The 17398-nt window shown below is 54.9% G+C and overlaps 1 protein-coding gene across 34 annotated transcripts in view; it reads right to left on the reverse strand.

The window, feature by feature from the left end:
- Positions 1-17398, reverse strand: part of LOC119967772 (regulating synaptic membrane exocytosis protein 1-like) — a 1070524-nt gene that overhangs the window by 205605 nt on the left and 847521 nt on the right. The gene's annotated exons all lie outside the window — the stretch shown is intronic.

The following is a 17398-nucleotide window of genomic DNA, read 5'->3' on the forward strand; positions in this document are numbered from 1 at the left end:
TTTTTTAATTTAGATTAGCCAATTATTTTTTCCAATTAAGGGGGCAATTTAGCGTGGCCAATCCACCTACTCTTCACATTTTTGGGTTGTGGGGGCGAAACCCACGCAGACACGGGGAGAATGTGCAAACTCCACACGGACAGTGACCCAGAGCCGGGATCGAACCTGGGACCTCAGCGCCGTGAGGCGATTGTGCTAACCACTAGGCCACCGTGCTGCCCTCTATGGAAACTAATTGATGGCCTGCGTAAAGTACAGAAAGGTAGAGATGCATATTATGAAAGGTTACTAGCCGGCCATGAACCGCCACAAAAACTAAAAAAGTATAGAGATGCAGATAAAAGAATACATGAAACTGTTCTTAAATTTGAAAACATGGATGCTATCGAGTACTTGAGGAGCCTTGCTCATAATTACCAAATGAACTAAACTAAATGAACTAATTTAAGGTTTTTAACTAAATGAACTAATTTAAGGTTTTTAATTTACAATAAAGTTAGTTTAAAAACTTTTTAAAGCTCATCTTTTAATTTACAGTTTTAAGCTTGCTTTTAAGTCCTTCCTTCGAATGATACTGAATCCTGCAACAATTTACTTGCAACAATTTACTTGCACAAAAACTAAAAAAATTTCTGTCATCTGCGCCCAAACGGCCGCGCCAAATTGGCTGCGCCCAATTGTCCCACGGCGCCCAAACGGCTGTGTCCAAACGGCCGCGCCAAAACGGCCGCGCCCAATTGTCCCATACCGATCCCCCGCCGGGTCGCAGAATCCCCGGGAGGCGAATCCAACACCGCCGCTCCGACCCCGGCTGCCGTATTCTGTGTCACAAAAAGATCCGCCGACGAGAATCACGGTGCCCGCCTCGCAGAATGGCGAGAATCGGTGCGACGCGATGGACCCCGGGGCTGCTGCAAATCTCCGGGCCGGATGGGCCGAAGTCCTGCCGACATGACCGCAGGTCAGGACAGCGTAAATTAAAGTAGGTCTGAAACGGCATCCACCAGTCGTGCTGGCTGACGCCGCCGAGCGAGGAGGCAGGGGGCGGCCGCCGGAGAAGAGACGGCACAGCCGTGGATCGGGGGGGGGGGGGGGGGGGGGGGGGGGTACGGGTGTTCCAAGTGCAGGTGGAGGGTGCTACCCAGGGCCAGGGATGGAGATACCGAGGATGGGAGTGCTGGGGATGGGGGTGCTGGAGATGGAGGTGCCGGGGATGGGGGTGCTGGGGATGGGAGTGCCGGAGATGGAGGTGCTGGGGATCGGGGGTCCCGGGGATGGGAGTGCTGGGGATGGGAGTGCCGGGGATGGGAGTGCTGGGGATGGGAGTGCCGGAGATGCGAGTGCCGGGGATGGGAGTGCCGGGGATGGGAGTGCCGGGTATCCGGGGTTGGGAGTGCCGGGGATCGGGGGTGCCGGGGATGGGAATGCCGGGGATGGGAATGCCGGGGATGGGGGTACCGGGGATGGGGGTGCCAGGGATGGGGGTGCCGGGGATGGGAGTGCCGGGGATGGGAATGCCGGGGATGGGGGTACCGGGGATGGGGGTACCGGGGATGGGCGTGCCTTGGATGGGAGTGCCGGGGATGGGAGTTCCGGGTATCCGGGGTGCCGGGGATAGGGGTGCCGGGGTTGGGAGTGCCGGGGATCGGGGGGTGCCTGTGATGGGGGTGCCGGGGATTGGGGTTCCGGGGATGCCGGCGATGGGGGTTCCAGGGATAGGGGTGCCCGGATGGGAGTGCCGGGGATGGGAGTGCCGGAGATGGGGTTGCCGGGGATGGAAGTGCCGGGGATGGGGATGCCGGGGATGGGGTTGCCGGGAATGGGAGTGTCGGGGATGGGGTTGCCGTGGATGGGGTTGCCGGGGATGGAGGTGCCGGTGATGGAGGTGCCGTGGATGGGGGTGCCGGGGATGGGGGTGCCGGGGATGGAGGTGCCGGGGATGGAGGTGCCGGGGATGGAGGTGCCGGGGATGGGAGTGCCGGGGATGGGGGTGCCGGGGATGGGGGTGCCGGGGCTGGGGGTGCCGGGGATGGGGGTGCCGGGGATGGGGGTGCCGGGGATGGGGGTGCCGGGAATAGGGTGTGCCGGGGATCGGGTGTGCCGGGGATGGGAGTGCCGGGTATCCGGGGTGCCAGGGTTGGGAGTGGCGGGGACGGGAGTGCCAGGGCAGGGAGTGCCGGGGTTGGGAGTGCCGGGGATTGGGGTTCCGGGGATGGGAGAGCCGGGAATGGGAGTGCCGTGGATGGGAGTGCCGGGGATGTGTGCCGGGGATGGAGGTGCCGGGGATGGGGGTGCCGGGAATGGGAGTGCCGGGGATGGGGGTACCGGGGATGGGGGTACCGGGGATGGGGGTGCTGGGGATGGGGGTGCCGGGGATGGGGGTGCCGGGGATGGGAGTGCCGGGGATGGGGGTGCCGGGGATGGGAGTGCCGGGTATACGGGGTGCCGGGGATGGGAGTGCCGGGGACAGGAGTGGCGGGGACGGGTGCCGGGGACGGGAGTGCCGGGGAAGGTGCCGGGGATGGGAGTGCCGGGGAAGGTGCCGAGGAAGGGAGTGCCGGTGAAGGCCGTGCCGGGGATGGGCGTGCCGGGGTTGGGACTGCCAGGGATGGGGGTGCCAGGGATGGGGGGTGCCGGGGATGGGGTTTTGGGAATGACGAGGATGGGAGTGCCGGGGATTGGGGTTCCGGGGATGGGAGTGCCGGGGATGAGGGTGCCGGGAATGGGGTTGCCGGGGATGGGGGGTGCCGCGGATGGGAGTGCCGGGGATGTGTGCCGGGGATGGGGGTGCCGGGGATGGGAGTGGCGGGGACGGGAGTGGCGGGGACGGGTGTGCCGGGGCAGGGAGTGCCGGGGATGGGGGTGCCGGGGATGGGGGTGCCGGGGATTGGGGTTCCGGGGATGGGAGAGCCGGGAATGGGAGTGCCGTGGATGGGAGTGCCGGGGATGGGGGTGCCGGGGATGGGGGTGCCGGGGATGGGGGTGCCGGGGATTGGGGTTCCGGGGATGGGAGAGCCGGGAATGGGAGTGCCGTGGATGGGAGTGCCGGGGATGTGTGCCGGGGATGGAGGTGCCGGGGATGGGGGTGCCGGGAATGGGAGTGCCGGGGATGGGGGTACCGGGGATGGGGGTGCCGGGGATGGGGGTGCCGGGGATGGGGGTGCCGGGGATTGGGGTGCCGGGGTTGGGAGTGCCGGGGATGGGAGTGCCGGGGATGGGAGTGTCGGGGATGGGGGTGCCGGGGATGGGGGTGCCGGGGATGGGGGTGCCGGGGATGGGGGTGCCGGGGGTGGGGGCGACGGGGATGGGAGTGCCGGGGTTGGGAGTGCCGGGGATGGGAGTGCCGGGAATGGGGATACCGGGGATGGGAGAGCCGGGGATGGGAGAGTCGGGGATGGGGGTACCGGGGATGGGAGCGCCGGGGATGGGAGAGCCGGGGATTGGAGTGCCGGGGATGGGGGTGCCGGGTATAGAGGTGCCGGGGATGGGAGTGTCGGGATAGGAGTGCCGGGGATGGAGGTGCCGGGGATGGGGGTGCCGGGGATGGAGGTGCCGGGGATGGGGGTTCCGTGGATGGGAGTGCCGGGGATGGGAGTGCCGAGGATGGGAGTGCCGGGTATCCGGGGTGCCGGGGTTGGGGGTGCCGGGGATGGGGGTGCCGGGGATGGGGGTGCCGGGGATGGGAGTGCCGGGGATGGGAGTGCCGGGGATGGGGGTGCCGGGGACGAGAGTGGCGGGGACAGGAGTGCCGGGGACGGGAGTGGCGGGGATGGGAGTGCCGGGGACGGGAGTGGCGGGGACGGGAGTGCCGGGGATGGGAGTGCCGGGGATGGGGAGAGCCGGGGATGGGAGAGCCGGGGATGGGGTGGCCGGGGTTGGGAGTGCCGGTGAAGGGCGTGCCGGGGATGGGGTTTTGGGAATGACGGGGATGGGGGTGCCGGGGTTGGGGGTGCCGGGGATGGAGGCACCGGGGATGGGGGTGCCGGGGATGGGAGTGCCGGGGATGGGAGTGCCGGGGATGGGAGTGCCGAGGATGGGAGTGCCGGGGATGGGGGTGCTGGGAATGGGAGTGCCAGGGATGGGGGTGCCGGGGATGGGGGTGCCGGGGATGGGAGTGCCGGGGATGGGAGTGCCTTGGATGGGTGTGCCGCGTATCAGTGTGCCGGGGATGGGGGTGCCAGGGATGGGGGTGCCGGGGTTGGGGTTGCCGGGGATCGGGGGTGCCGGGGATCGGGTGTGCCGGGGGTGGGAGTGCCGGGGATGGGAGTGCCAGGGATGGGAATTCCGTATAGCGGGGTGTCCGGGATGAGAGTTGGGGGAGGGGTGGGGGTTTGCCTGGTCAGGTGCCAGCTGGCAACAGTGGCAACCATGCAGCCCATGGCACCTGGCTGTAGAGGGGGGTATGGACAACGATGTCTGCCCCCACCCCCTGCAGGCCGTTATGTTTGGGCATTACCCAGCGATGTTGGCCGCCATAGTGAGAGCCGCCCTTCTACATGTTGCCCTATGGGAGCTGGAGCAGGGACATGCCAGGGAGGCGGCAGAGGCACCCGATGAGGCCCCTTGTGTACCGGCGCCGCTTGTCGTACCAGGACCTCACGCACCGGGCATGCAGGAGGAGACCCAGGATGAGCCGGGAAACCGGCGCCCATCTGATGGCACCCCTGAAACCGCGTGGGACTGGGGGTGGATACCCTCTCCCCGTGGCAGTCAAGATGCCCTGAACGTCTACGCCACGGTGTGGTTTCAGGCACTGAGTGGGACCTGTCCAGTATCTCCCAGGCATCGGCGCACTGGTGCATCCGTGCAGTGATTGGCGCCCTGTACGACAACGCGGAGTGCTACATCTAGTTCCCTTTGGACCCCACCCACCAGGATGCCCGGTTAGCGGGATTCGCTGCCGCGGCCAAGATACCCATGGTACAGGGGGCGATCAATCGGGTGCGCATCACCATGCGGCCTCCAGTGGAGAACAGAGATGTGTTCATGAACAGTAAGGGGTACCACTCCATGAATATTCAGGTGATCTGTGACTACCGGATGAAGATGCTGCATGTCTGCGCCTGGTACTCGGGCAGTGTGCATGACTCGTTCATATTGGCACAATCGTTCATCCCCGTCATGTTCGAGGGAAACCCCTCCCCCCCCGGCTCAGGAGCTGGTTGCTGGGCGACAAGGGTTACCCGTTGCGGGCATGGCTGATGATGCATCAACTGAGGCCACAGACCAATGCGGAGACCCAATACAATGATGCCCATGCAGTGACCAGGGGTGTGGTTGATACGTGCTTTGGGTTGCTGAACAAGTGCTTCAGGTGCCTGGACCGCTCTGAAGGGGCCCTCCAGTATCCGTTGGATAGGGTTGGCGCATCGTTGTGGTCTGCTGCGTCCTGCATTACATAGCCCAGCAGAGGGGCAATGTTCTGGAGGCAGAGGAAGGGGAGGGGGAGGAGCAACACGATCAAGGGCAGGCCTCCCCAGATGAGGAGGGTGTGGGCAATGTACGGGACAGAGGGGCTGGACAGGGACGGGAGGCTGCCCACCGTCACCGGCTGGGCCAGCAGGCATGGGACGGGTTGATAGCTGCACCGTGCAGAGACTGGGAGGGTGGTGGGATTCACCGTGTATGGGCACGGGCAGCACAGTACGCCAGCCCACCCACCACCCACCACCATCACCCCACCCATCACCGCATCACCCTCACCCCACCCACCACCCGCATGCACATCACCCCTCCATTGCACATCCATCAGTGGCACAATGGGCCGGGCTCACATGGTCGCCAGTGGAAGTGGGTCTATTGCCTTGCATCGAGGATGATGACAACCCGTTGTGCGATGAGCTCCGGGCTCTACATCGTTAGACAATGTCTGGCTCATGGCCACAGTAACACCCTCCACCTGGGCAGTCCATGCATGCGGCCTGGACACTTCAGCGCACGGTCCCATCGTCTGTCCGGGGGCAGGATGGCGAGGGCAACCCGGCAGGTGGGGGCCACACTCAACTGAGCTCGACGTCCTATCACCCCTCACACACACACCCTGGCGCTCACCTCCCACCCCACCTCCGCATGCATCGGACAGAGCATCGCGGCAGCTTCCGTAGGTGTGAAAGTGATTTTAATGACAAACATTACATACACGTGCCCTAGGCCCTATAACTAGTCAGTGCCCTGCACCCGTGCCAACTTACTCAGTGTCTCATTTTTTTGGCCTTACGGGGCCGTATGACTACATCTAGGTGCTTCCCCAGATGGTACAGCAAAACTGGAGGTGAACTGCTGTGATTCCTGCCCTGTGACTAGGGTTCACTTTGGCGGCCGTTTTCTGGGGCGGCCTGGCCTGGATGCATCTCGGGCGGTCGGAATGACGAATAGCCAGCCTGTTCTGCCCGTTGCCCACCAGATGCACCTGGGACGAAAGGAGGGTGTCCGAGGCGTCGTGGCGTCCGGGACCTCCCCTGCAGGGGGACCCAGAACGGGCCCAGCACCTCCTCCTATCCTTGGGGTGCCCGATGGCCCCCGGGGCTCTCCATGGGTTGGAGATGCGAACGGATCCAGCACCTGACGCACCACCAGCACCTGGCGCTGCCAGTCCTCGAGGACCACCCTAGTATAAACAAGGGTCTGCAGGTTTGCAGCCACGGAGCTCAGGGAGTTGGCCATCCCGGTCTGAGTCCGGGCGACACTGGCCAGCACCTGGGCAATGGCGCCGATGCCATTAAGGCCAAAATAATTAGACACTAAGTTGGCACGGGTGCAGGGCACAGACTCGTTATGGGGGCGAGGGCACGTGTATGTAATGTTTGTCATGGCGCCGATGCCCTCAGCAATGGCCCACTGAGACTGGGGCACGGTGGTGAGCGCCGCTGCGATCTGCAGCTGGCTCTGGCTCATGGCTTCCTGTGAGAGGGCAGTCATGTCCTGGGCCACGGACGCCGCCTGCACAGAAAGCCCCAGGTCTTGCATACTGCGACCCATGTCTGACACTGTCTCACCCATTGCCTTCACGTGCGGTTTTGGCCTGGGTGGCACGCATGACCGGCACCACGCCCTGCTCCTGCACGCGGGTGGACTCCTCTGTGTGTGGGTGTCCTGTGTGTCAGTGCCCTGGGTCGACTGGCATGGGGGGCTGTTGGTGTGGCTGCCCTCCCCGCTGCTGAATGTGACCCTACGGCGGCGCGTCACTGGCACCAGAGGGGGCAGTGGATGCCTGATGGTCCAGGTCTATCTCTGGCCCGTGGGTGCCCCAGCACCCCGGGGGGTGCCGTATGCCTGACGGCCCTGATTGTTCCATGTCTTGTGGCTGCCCTGGCACGTCCTGAGGGCAGTGGGCATCCGCAGGGACAGGTGGGTCGACGTTTGGTCCTGCAATACAGATGCAGTATGCATGGTTAGACACGCAGATGGGGGGGCGAAGATGGGAAGGGGTGGATGGGGGGGGAAGACAGTGGGGATCTCATTTGGTGCTGTGCCCCCGACCTCTGCTTCCGCAACGTCCCGGTCCTCGGGTCCGCCTGCAAGGTCTCGGGCCCTCTTCTGAACGATGAAAGGACGCAATTCGGGTGGACCCCTCTGGTCTTCTCACGCCCCCGGTTGTTATGTGCGCTTCTCCTGGTGCGGGGGAAAGCCCCACAAGAGGAAGCATCAGCTTCACGTCTACTTTATCCGTACCATTTATCATCTTGTATATCTCAATTAGAACTTATTCCTCTAAACTCTAGAGACTATAAACCAAAACTGTTCAATCTCTGGATGGGTTCTGAAGCATCGACCCATCAGCAGCTCTGCTGGTGCCACCCTGATTGGTGTGATCCTGCAGCTAAAAAGGAATCTGCCATGAATTCATACGTGGCAGAGATTCGCCAATTCCGCATCCATTAGTACAGCTGTCACCGGCAGAGTGTCCATGAATTTGCTACAACTTTGTCTGGCACTGGTGGAGACGTAGAACTTACGAGCAGTGGGAGGCAACTGAGGGAATCAGCGAGAGCTATCTGGACCTTTGGGCAATGTTGCAAGGTATATTCATATGCTGAAAAAGTGCAGTGCTAAATTCGAGCTGAGGCTAAAAGGGAATTCCCTTAAGAGGCCCAGCAGTGGCTAATCGCAGAATAATAGTGCAGAAGAGGCCCTTCGGCCCAGACAGTTGGCACCAATGCATGAAAGCCACGTGAGCTGCCTACCTAATCCCCTTTGCCGTCACTTGGCCCATAGCCTTGAATATTATGACGGCCAAGTGCTCATCTTGCTTGATGTGAGGCAACCTGCCTCGACCACACACCCAGGCAGTGCGTTCCAGACCGACACCACCCTCTGCGTAAAAAAGCTTTTCCTCAAAACCCCCTAAACCTCCTGCCACTCACCTTGAATTTGTGTCCCCCTTCAACAAAGGGGAACAGCAGCTCCCTATTCACCCTGTCCATGCCCCATATAATCTCCTCAATCAGGTCACCCCTCAATCATCTCTGCTCCAGCCAAAACAACCCAAGCCTTTCCAACCTCTCTTCATAACTTAAATGTTCCATCCCGGACAATATAAAGAACAAAGAACAATACAGCACAGGAACCGGCCCTTCGGCCCTCTAAGCCTGTGCCAGTCATGATACTACCTTGACCAAAACCCTCAGCACTTCTTTGTGCCGTATCCCACTATACCCATCCTATCCATGTATTTGTCAAAATTACTTTTGAACACTGTTAATGTATCTGCTTCCACAACCTCCCCTGGCAATGTGCCCCAAGCACTCACCACCCTCTGTGTTAATAAATCAGCCTCGCACATCTCCTCTAAACTTTGCCCCACGGAACTTAAGCCTATGCCCCCTGACCCCTCCATCCTGCCCATCGACTCCATCCATGCCCCTCATAATCTTGTAAACCTCTATCAGGCGCGGGTTGTTCAGTGCTGGTCTCCACAAATGGGGGCCAGCCAGAATGGCACTCATGGAGGTCTCCCAGCGGATTTCAGGTCCCCCAGGTGCTTGCCCAGATGGAACTGCCAGCTGGCAGGGATACTGCCAGGATGCTAAGCTGGCACTGCCAAGGTACTACGCTAGCATTTTTCACACAACAGGTATTAGGCCCGTGGGCCCTGCGCAGGTGCAGAGGGGATGCGAGGTCCCCTTTATATGTGTTGGGGATAGGAGGGGGGAGGGGGGGGGGGGGCAGTGCAGAAAACAAGACTATGTGTGGCCTCACCAGGGAGCTCCCCGCTGAGGCCCCCGATCTACTTGAATGTCTGTTCAATAGCGGTTTCCAGCTGCGAGAGATGGCACGCACCCAGCTAATGGCAGACTGGTACAAAAGGTGAAGTCAAACGGGATCAGAGGTGAGCTGGCAAGGTGGATACAGAACTGGCTAGATCATAGAAGGCAGAGAGTAGCAATGGAAGGGTGCTTTTCTAATTGGAGGGCTGTGACTAGTGGTGTTCCACAGGAATCAGTGTTGGGACCTTTGCTGTTCGTAGTACATATAAATGATTTGGAGGAAAATGTAACTGGTCTGATTAGTAAGTTTGCAGACGACACAAAGGTTGGTGGAATTGCGGATAGCGATGAGGACTGTCAGAGGATACAGCAGGATTTAGATCATTTGGAGACTTGGGCGGAGAGATGGCAGATGGAGTTTAATCCGGACAAATGTGTGGTCATGCATTTTGGAAGGTCTAATGCAGGTCAGGAATATACAGTGAATGGTAGAACCCTCAAGAGTATTGACAGTCAGAGAGATCTAGGTGTACAGGTCCACAGGTCACAGAAAGGGGCAACACAGGTGGAGAAGGTAGTCAGGAAGGCATACGGCATGCTTGCCTTCACTGGCCAGGGCACTGAGCATAAGAATTGGCAAGTCATGTTGCAGCTGTATAGAACCTTAGTTGGGCCACACTTGGAGTATAGTGTTCAATTCTGGTCACCACACTACCAGAAGGATGTAGAGGCTTTAGAGAGGGTGCAGAAAAGATTTACCAGGATGTTGGTATGGAGGGCATTAGCCTCCAGGAGCGGTTGTATAAACTCGGTTTGTTCTCACTGGAACGACGGAGGTTGAGGGGCGACCTGATAGAGGTCTACAAAATTATGATGGGCATAGACAGAGTGGATAGTCAGAGGCCCTTTCCCAGAGTAGAGGGGTCAATTACTCAGGGGCATAGGTTTAAGGTAAGAGGGGCAAGATGTAGAGGAGATGTACGAGGCAGAGGGTAGTGGGTGCCTGGAACTCGCTGCCGGAGGAGGTGGCAGAAGCAGGGACGATAGTGACATTTAAGGGGCATCTTGACAAATAGATGAATAGGATGGGAATAGAGGAATACGGACCCGGGAAATGTTTAGTTTAGACGGGCAGCATGGTCGGCACAGGCTTGGAGGGCCGAAGGGCCAGTTCCTGTGCTGTACTTTTCTTTGTTCTTTGTTCACATGGGCTTTTACTTTTTTCACCAATCTGCCACGTGATCCTTTTTTAAACAATGATACCACGTTTGCATTTCTCCAGACCGCCTCTACCTTTCCTGTATCTAGTGAGGATTGGAAAGCCATTCTAAGAGCACCTGCTATCTCCTCCTTGACTTCCTTCGGAAACAATTCACCTGGCCCTCGTGACTTATCAACTATCAAGGATTCCAATCCTTTGAGTACTTCCTTTCTATTTGTGGTTATCCATCACAGTGTTCCTCCTCGACTACTATGTCTGCATCATCCATTTCCTTTCTCAACACAGAGACAAAGTATTCATTTAAAACCCTTCCCACAGCCTCTGTATCTACACGTAAGTTTCCTTCTTGAACTCTGATAGGTCTGAATTTGTCCTTACCTAACCTTTTATTATTAATATATTGGTAAAACATCTTTGGGTTTTCTTTAACTTTACTTGCTAATCTTTTTTCATGCCCTCTCTTCGATTTCCTTATTTCGTTTGATTTTGTCCCTGCACTGCATGTACTTGTCTAGGCTATCTGTAGTGTTTAGTTCTTTATGCCTATTGTACAATTTCTTTTTCTGTTTGGTCTTCCCTTGTATTGCCCTGGACAACTAGGGGGTCTAGATTTGGCAGGAGGCATCTCTCCTTTTAGACCTTCCCAGTTTTTTCACTGATTTGTCCTCTAGCAGTGCCAGTATCACAGATTCCAGTCTTCAGCCAATGCGATTCACCCCATGTGACATCAAGAAATGACTGGAGGCACCAGATACGGCAAAGGCTATAGGCCCTGACCATATTCCGGCAATAATACTGAAGGCTTGTGCTGCAGAACGTGCCGCACCCCTAGCCAGGCTGTTCCAGTACAGCTACAGCACTGGCATCTACCCAGTGGAATGTGGAAAATTCCCCAGTGTATCCTGTACACAAAAAGCAGGAAAAATCCAAACCAACCAATTACTAGGCCATCAGTCTATTCTTGCTCATCAGTATGGTGATGGAATGGGTCATCAAGCGGCACTTGTTTAACTATAACCTGCTCACTGACACTTACTTGAGTTCCGGCAGAGCCACTCAGACAGCCTTGGTCCAAACATGGACAAAAAAGCTGAACTGCCAAGGTGAGGTGGGAGTGACTGCCCTTGACATCTCGGCAGCAATTGACCAAGTGTGGCGTCAAGGAGACCGAGCTAAACTGGAGTCAATGGGAATTGAGGAAAAACGCTGGTTGGAGTTATACATGACGTGGAGATGCCGGCGTTGGACTGGGGTGAGCACAGTAAGAAGTCTTAAAAGACCAGGTTAAAGTTCAACAAGTTTGTTTCAAATCACTAGCTTTCAGAGCAAGACCTGAGGAAGGAGCAGTGCTCCGAAAGCTAGTGATTTGAAACAAACCTGTTGGACTTTAACATGGTGTAAGACTTCTTACTGGAGTTATACAGATCACGAAGAAAAGTGAGGGAGTTAGCCATCTCAGCTCCAGGAAATCACTGCAGGATCTGGGTGCAGCACAGTCCATGGTCAAGATCATTTGCAAATGCCACCTCACAGCATCTACACTACTAGCTTCAGACACTGCTTGTTTCATTACACTCCCATCGCGCACCTACTAATAATCTCTATCAATCACAACTCATAACTCACATTCATCGATTCACCTCATTTTTACACACTTAACACTGTTACAAACTGCACCTCACATAGAGCTGGGTCAAAGTCCTGGAACCTCCTCCCTAACAGCACTGTGGGTGTGCCTAGACCATAGGGACTGCAGTGGCTCAAGAAGGCAGCTCACCACCACATTGTCAAGCGCAATGAGGAAAGGGCAATAAATGTTGGCCTAGCTTGTGACGCCCACGTTCTGTAAAGGAATAAAAAAAATGTTTTGAAAAAATTATCACAACACGGTAGCATGGTGGTTAGCATAAATGCTTCACAGCTCCAGGGTCCCAGGTTCGATTCCCGGCTGGGTCACTGTCTGTGCGGAGTCGGCACGTCCTCCCCGTGTGTGCGTGGGTTTCCTCCGGGTGCTCCGGTTTCCTCCCACAGTCCAAAGATGTGCGGGTTAGGTGGATTGGCCATGAGAAATTGCCCGTAGTGTCCTAATAAAATAAAGTTAAGGGGGGGGTGGATACATGGGTTTGAGTAGGGTGATCATAGCTTGGCACAACATCGAGGGCCGAAGGGCCTGTTCTGTGCTGTACTGTTCTATGTTAACTCACATCCACTGTTCAACAGGCACCATCACCCAAATTAGAACACACTCATTAGAGGCGATTTTTCGGACACCGTCAGCATGATCGGAAAATTCGGCCCATTGACGCATTTCCTCCTCTTTTGCAGGACGGGCTTGTGCACAATTTGATCCAGCAGGAGCTAATTATTACTCAGTTGATTGACCTTATTGCCATGGTGAGTGTCATTATTGGGATGGTCATGAATGAGGCTGTGGACAGGGATGGAACTGAAGCCATCAATGATGACATTATACTCCAATCATGTTCTTTCCGCACATCTCAGTTTATTCAGACCCCACCAGATTTGACAGGGTCCAGAGTTTGACATCCCTTCAACACAGTGATGTACACACACCAGAATTCACACTCTCCATGCAAGGACTTCACACTTCCTCCACAAATGGAATTTGAAAGTCAGCTCAGCTAAATATGACTGTTCATACATTATGAATGGATGTGGCCGATGCCAATTTGCTGCAGGATCCAAGGCAATCCAATCTGACCAGGACTAGGAAGCTGAGCTATCCTTTCCCCAGTCGACCTGTGCTGAATTTAATTGCAGCAGCCCAAATGAGAGCTGGTCCCTTGGCTTTGAGCAAGAATGAAATTGGGGGCCTTTTATGTCATTGATTCAATGGTTTTGGACCATGCAGGCATGAGAAATTTCCTCTGGAGTTCTCGAGGTGAAAGCCATGTTTTTGCTCTGTAAATGACCCAAAGTTACAGTGACCAACCAGGAGAATAAGCAAATTCAATGTAACAATGATTTGTTTTCAACAATCCACGGAAGCATACATAGAAAGTAGAAACATGAGGGGCCATTTAGACCTTCAAGCAGGCTCCACATTCATCAAGTTCAATACCCTGATTCTGCCTTCCCCCACATACCCTTTTGATTCCTTTAGCCCCGAGAACTATATCTAATTCCTTCTTGAAATTACAGAATTATTTCACCGTAACTACTTCCTGTAGTAGCAAATTCCTCAGATTCACCACTCCCTGGGTGATGAAATTTCTCATCATCTCAGTCCTAAAAGGTTTACCCCTTATCCCCAAACTACATCCCTGGTTCTGGACTCCCCCACCATCGGGAACATAATCTATCCTGAATCTACCCTTTCTAATCCTGTTGAATGTTGTAAACTTCTACGATATCCCCTCTCACTCTTCTAAACTCCAATTAATATAATCCTAACCGATTTAGTATCTCCTCATATGACAGTCCTGCTGTCCCTGGAATCAGCCTGGTAATCCTTCGCTGCACTCCCTGCACAAAAAGAACAATCATCCACAGATAAGGACTCCAAAACTGCACACAATATTCCAGGTGCAGCTCAGCAATGCCAGAGTAATTTGCAGTAAAGCATCCCTATTCCTATACTTAAAACCTCTCGCTATGAAGGCCAAAATACAATTGGTCTTCTTTCCTGCCTCCTGTACCATGCTTACTTTCAGCGACTAATGCACAAGGACATCAAGACTTCTCCTTTCAACAACAGTGGCACAGTGGTTAGCACTGCTGCCTCACACCGCCAGGGACCCAGTTTCCATTCCGGCCTTGAGTGACCGTCTGTGTGGAGTTTGCACGTTCTCCCCGTACGCGTGTGGGTTTCCCAGTTTCTCCCCACAGTCCAAGGATGTGATTAGATGGATTAGTCAGGCTAAATTGCTCCTTAGGATCCAAAGATGTGCAGGTTAAATGGATTGGTTGTGCAAAATTGCTCCTTAAGATCCAAAGATGTGCAGGTTAGATGGGGTCAAGGGAATAAGGTGGGGAGTCGGAGTTGGTACAGACTTGACGGGCCGGGTGGCCTCCTTCTGCACTGTACAGATTCTATTAACTAATGAATTCCAAATGTTTCAGTTTCAGAACATTACCAAAAGCTATCTAATTCAGCATTGTTGAATGTTTGACCTGGATTTGCTACAGAACTTCTACTTCAGCCAAGCAAAACTTACAAATGTCCTAATTCTGAGTTTAAGCCCCAAATATCTCACTGTATCTGTACTGCAAACTTTCCATTCCTTTGTTTAATGGATTGCAATTCAATAGTTATTGTTGCTCAGAACAATGTTGAGAAGAGTTTGGGCTAAAGGAACCTGGGTGAATTCTCCGCCTCCCCATGCCGCGTGCTCCTCAGCGATGCCATCACCAGCAGCGGGATTCTCCGTTCCCGCTGCCGGCCAATAGGATTTCCCATTGATACCATCTTGGATTTAGTAATGTCAGTCAATCCGTTTGGTGGTCTGCATCGCACTTTTACAGGAACAGACTCACATTACCCGTTTTCTAATCATGGAATAGAATAAGTTAGGGATGAGTATTCATGTCTTTAAACTGCTAATTTCTATCCAAAAAGTGGACTGAGTAAACGTTTGGTGAGATAAGATTCATTAAGTTGATTTATTTCCTACAGGTAAGCATAAAGAACAACAGGTTACCATTAGATTTGTTTATTTCAATAACATGCCTTCACATGTAAAATGATTACCAGAAATGTGCTCACTAGTTCAATGGATGTCCTGTTCGACTTCCAACCAATTTTCAATCAATTCCCTATCTATTCCTTCTAGCATTCCATTTGACTAAATTCCCTTTGACGACTGCCTACTCCAAGAACCCAAAACAAAAAAAGATGAATACAAAAAGTGTTTTCCAATTTAGTGAGTGTAAAGCAATCTTTTCAAATACCTAACCTTGGTACCTATACAAAATACTTTCTACTTAACGTATCAATCAACTTCCATCCCAGAACCTTCTAAGAATAAGTCAGACTTCAGCAAATGTTGAAAATACTCAGAAGAATACTCATCTGTGGAGGGAAACAGTTAATGGGCAGAATTCATTTGAAAAGTTTCTCTTCATTTGTGGCTCTTTTTTCAGGAAGTTTCCTGCAGTTCCCACCACTATTCAATGACACTTAGTCACCTTTTTGGGCTCTGGGGACTTTATCACCGGTTTATTCCACACTTAGAATTTTTTTCAGCACTGGGGATCTGAACTCAAGAGATCGGGCACCCTTTTGAAAGGGCGACTGATTGCTATGTGAGCTTGTGGGTTCCCCATACCCATGGGCAATGTCACCCCACATGGACACTACCTTACCCCCACCCCCCCAAGTGAGTACACCCTGCTCTGGCATCCTCGAGGATCCCCCCTCTTCATCCCCCCCCCCCCATATCCCATAACAGGCACCCTCCTTCCAGGACGCCCACCTGTCACCCCTCTAACCTCCCAGAGGCCCCTGCATACCTGCCATCTATCACCCACCCTTCAAATCCCCTCCACCCTCCGTCCATGGGGATGGCCCCCTTCTGCCCCGACCCTTGGCACTGCCACCCGGGCAGTGCTCCTGCCACCTTGGCAGTGCTACCTGGGCACGTTACAGTGCCAGGGTGGCAGCACTAAGGTGCCAGCCTGACAGTGCCCATGTTCCAGGGGGCGGGCCAGAGAGCCACCCAGGAGTCTCTGATAGCCCTGGAGATCCCAGAGGTGCAGTTCCACCTGGTCCTAGTTTGTGTGGGCCAGTGTAGAATGATAGCTGCCTACAGCCTCGCCGGGAAGCGATAAATTCCAGGCAAACTCGCCAAAGTCAGTTTAAAACAGACTCTGGTGAGTGCAGTCTGGTCACTGCCCTTTTGGGCGGGATTCTGACTGATACCACGAGGCGTGAAGGCTGTCGGGAAACTCGCGGGAGGCCTCCCACAGCATACACTGGCTGCACCACGCTCGAGCGAGAGCGCAATGTGGCCAGTGGATCGTGCCAAAACATTTCAGGTCTGTGGTCTTTAATTGAACCTGAAATATTGGGCAAATCTTCAGGTCCCGTCAGCTGCAAAGGGGTAAATTTGGCAGGAGGCCAGGGATCAGTGTCCAGACAGCAGAATGAACTTTAACAATTAAGATCTTGGGACTTTAAAAGCGGGTCGGCCTTCCCGGCGAACAATGTAGGCAGGCACTTTTGCGTGCATTAGGAAGTCCAGCATGCTCAGTAATAGGCTGGATTGTCGGAATTAAATTCCCTTCCCAATGCATCCCACTAGCAAGACGTCACAATTTTTACTTTTACAACTTTATATAAGTGTTGTGCTCCTGGTGAAGTATACATCTTCCATGATTGACCATGATTTGCCATTGCATAGTTCCTTTTTGGGGGGGGTGTCTGTAAATGACAGCTTGTATTTGAGACTGGGTGGTGGCAGTGCAAGTTGTGTCAAGGATGTTCAAGGGAGGGAGGAAGAGTTAGTGGGGAAGGGTGGAGCAGTGGGCAGGTAGAGCTGGCAAGGATAGCCCAGGCTGTCCAGATGTTCTTTAAATATGGCACCCAGACCTTCGACCCCGAGGTAACAGCTGGAACAGTGACTTCCTGCCTGCCCCTGTGAGAATCAGTGAACTCTTCACGGACGCATATGCAATGAACTGAACAGAACACGACTGTGCAAGATACTATGCCTCAGTAGAAATCACTGCCACTTCCAAGTCTGCCACCAAAACTACGCTCCAGAACAGAAGATTCAGACCTTTAACTGTCTGTATCTCCACAGATGCCGGCAGAACTGCTGAGTATTTCTGGCACTTTCTGCTTTTATTTCAGGGGCTGGTTTAGCTCACTGGGCTAAATCGCTGGCTTTTAAAGCAGATCAAGCAGGCCAGCAGCACGGTTCGATTCCCGTACCAGCCTCCCCGGACAGGCGCCGGAATGTGGCGACTAGGGGCGTTTCACAGTAACTTCATTGAAGCCTACTCGGGA

Source organism: Scyliorhinus canicula, chromosome 6 (genome assembly GCF_902713615.1).
Source record: "Scyliorhinus canicula chromosome 6, sScyCan1.1, whole genome shotgun sequence".
NCBI lineage: Eukaryota > Metazoa > Chordata > Chondrichthyes > Carcharhiniformes > Scyliorhinidae > Scyliorhinus > Scyliorhinus canicula.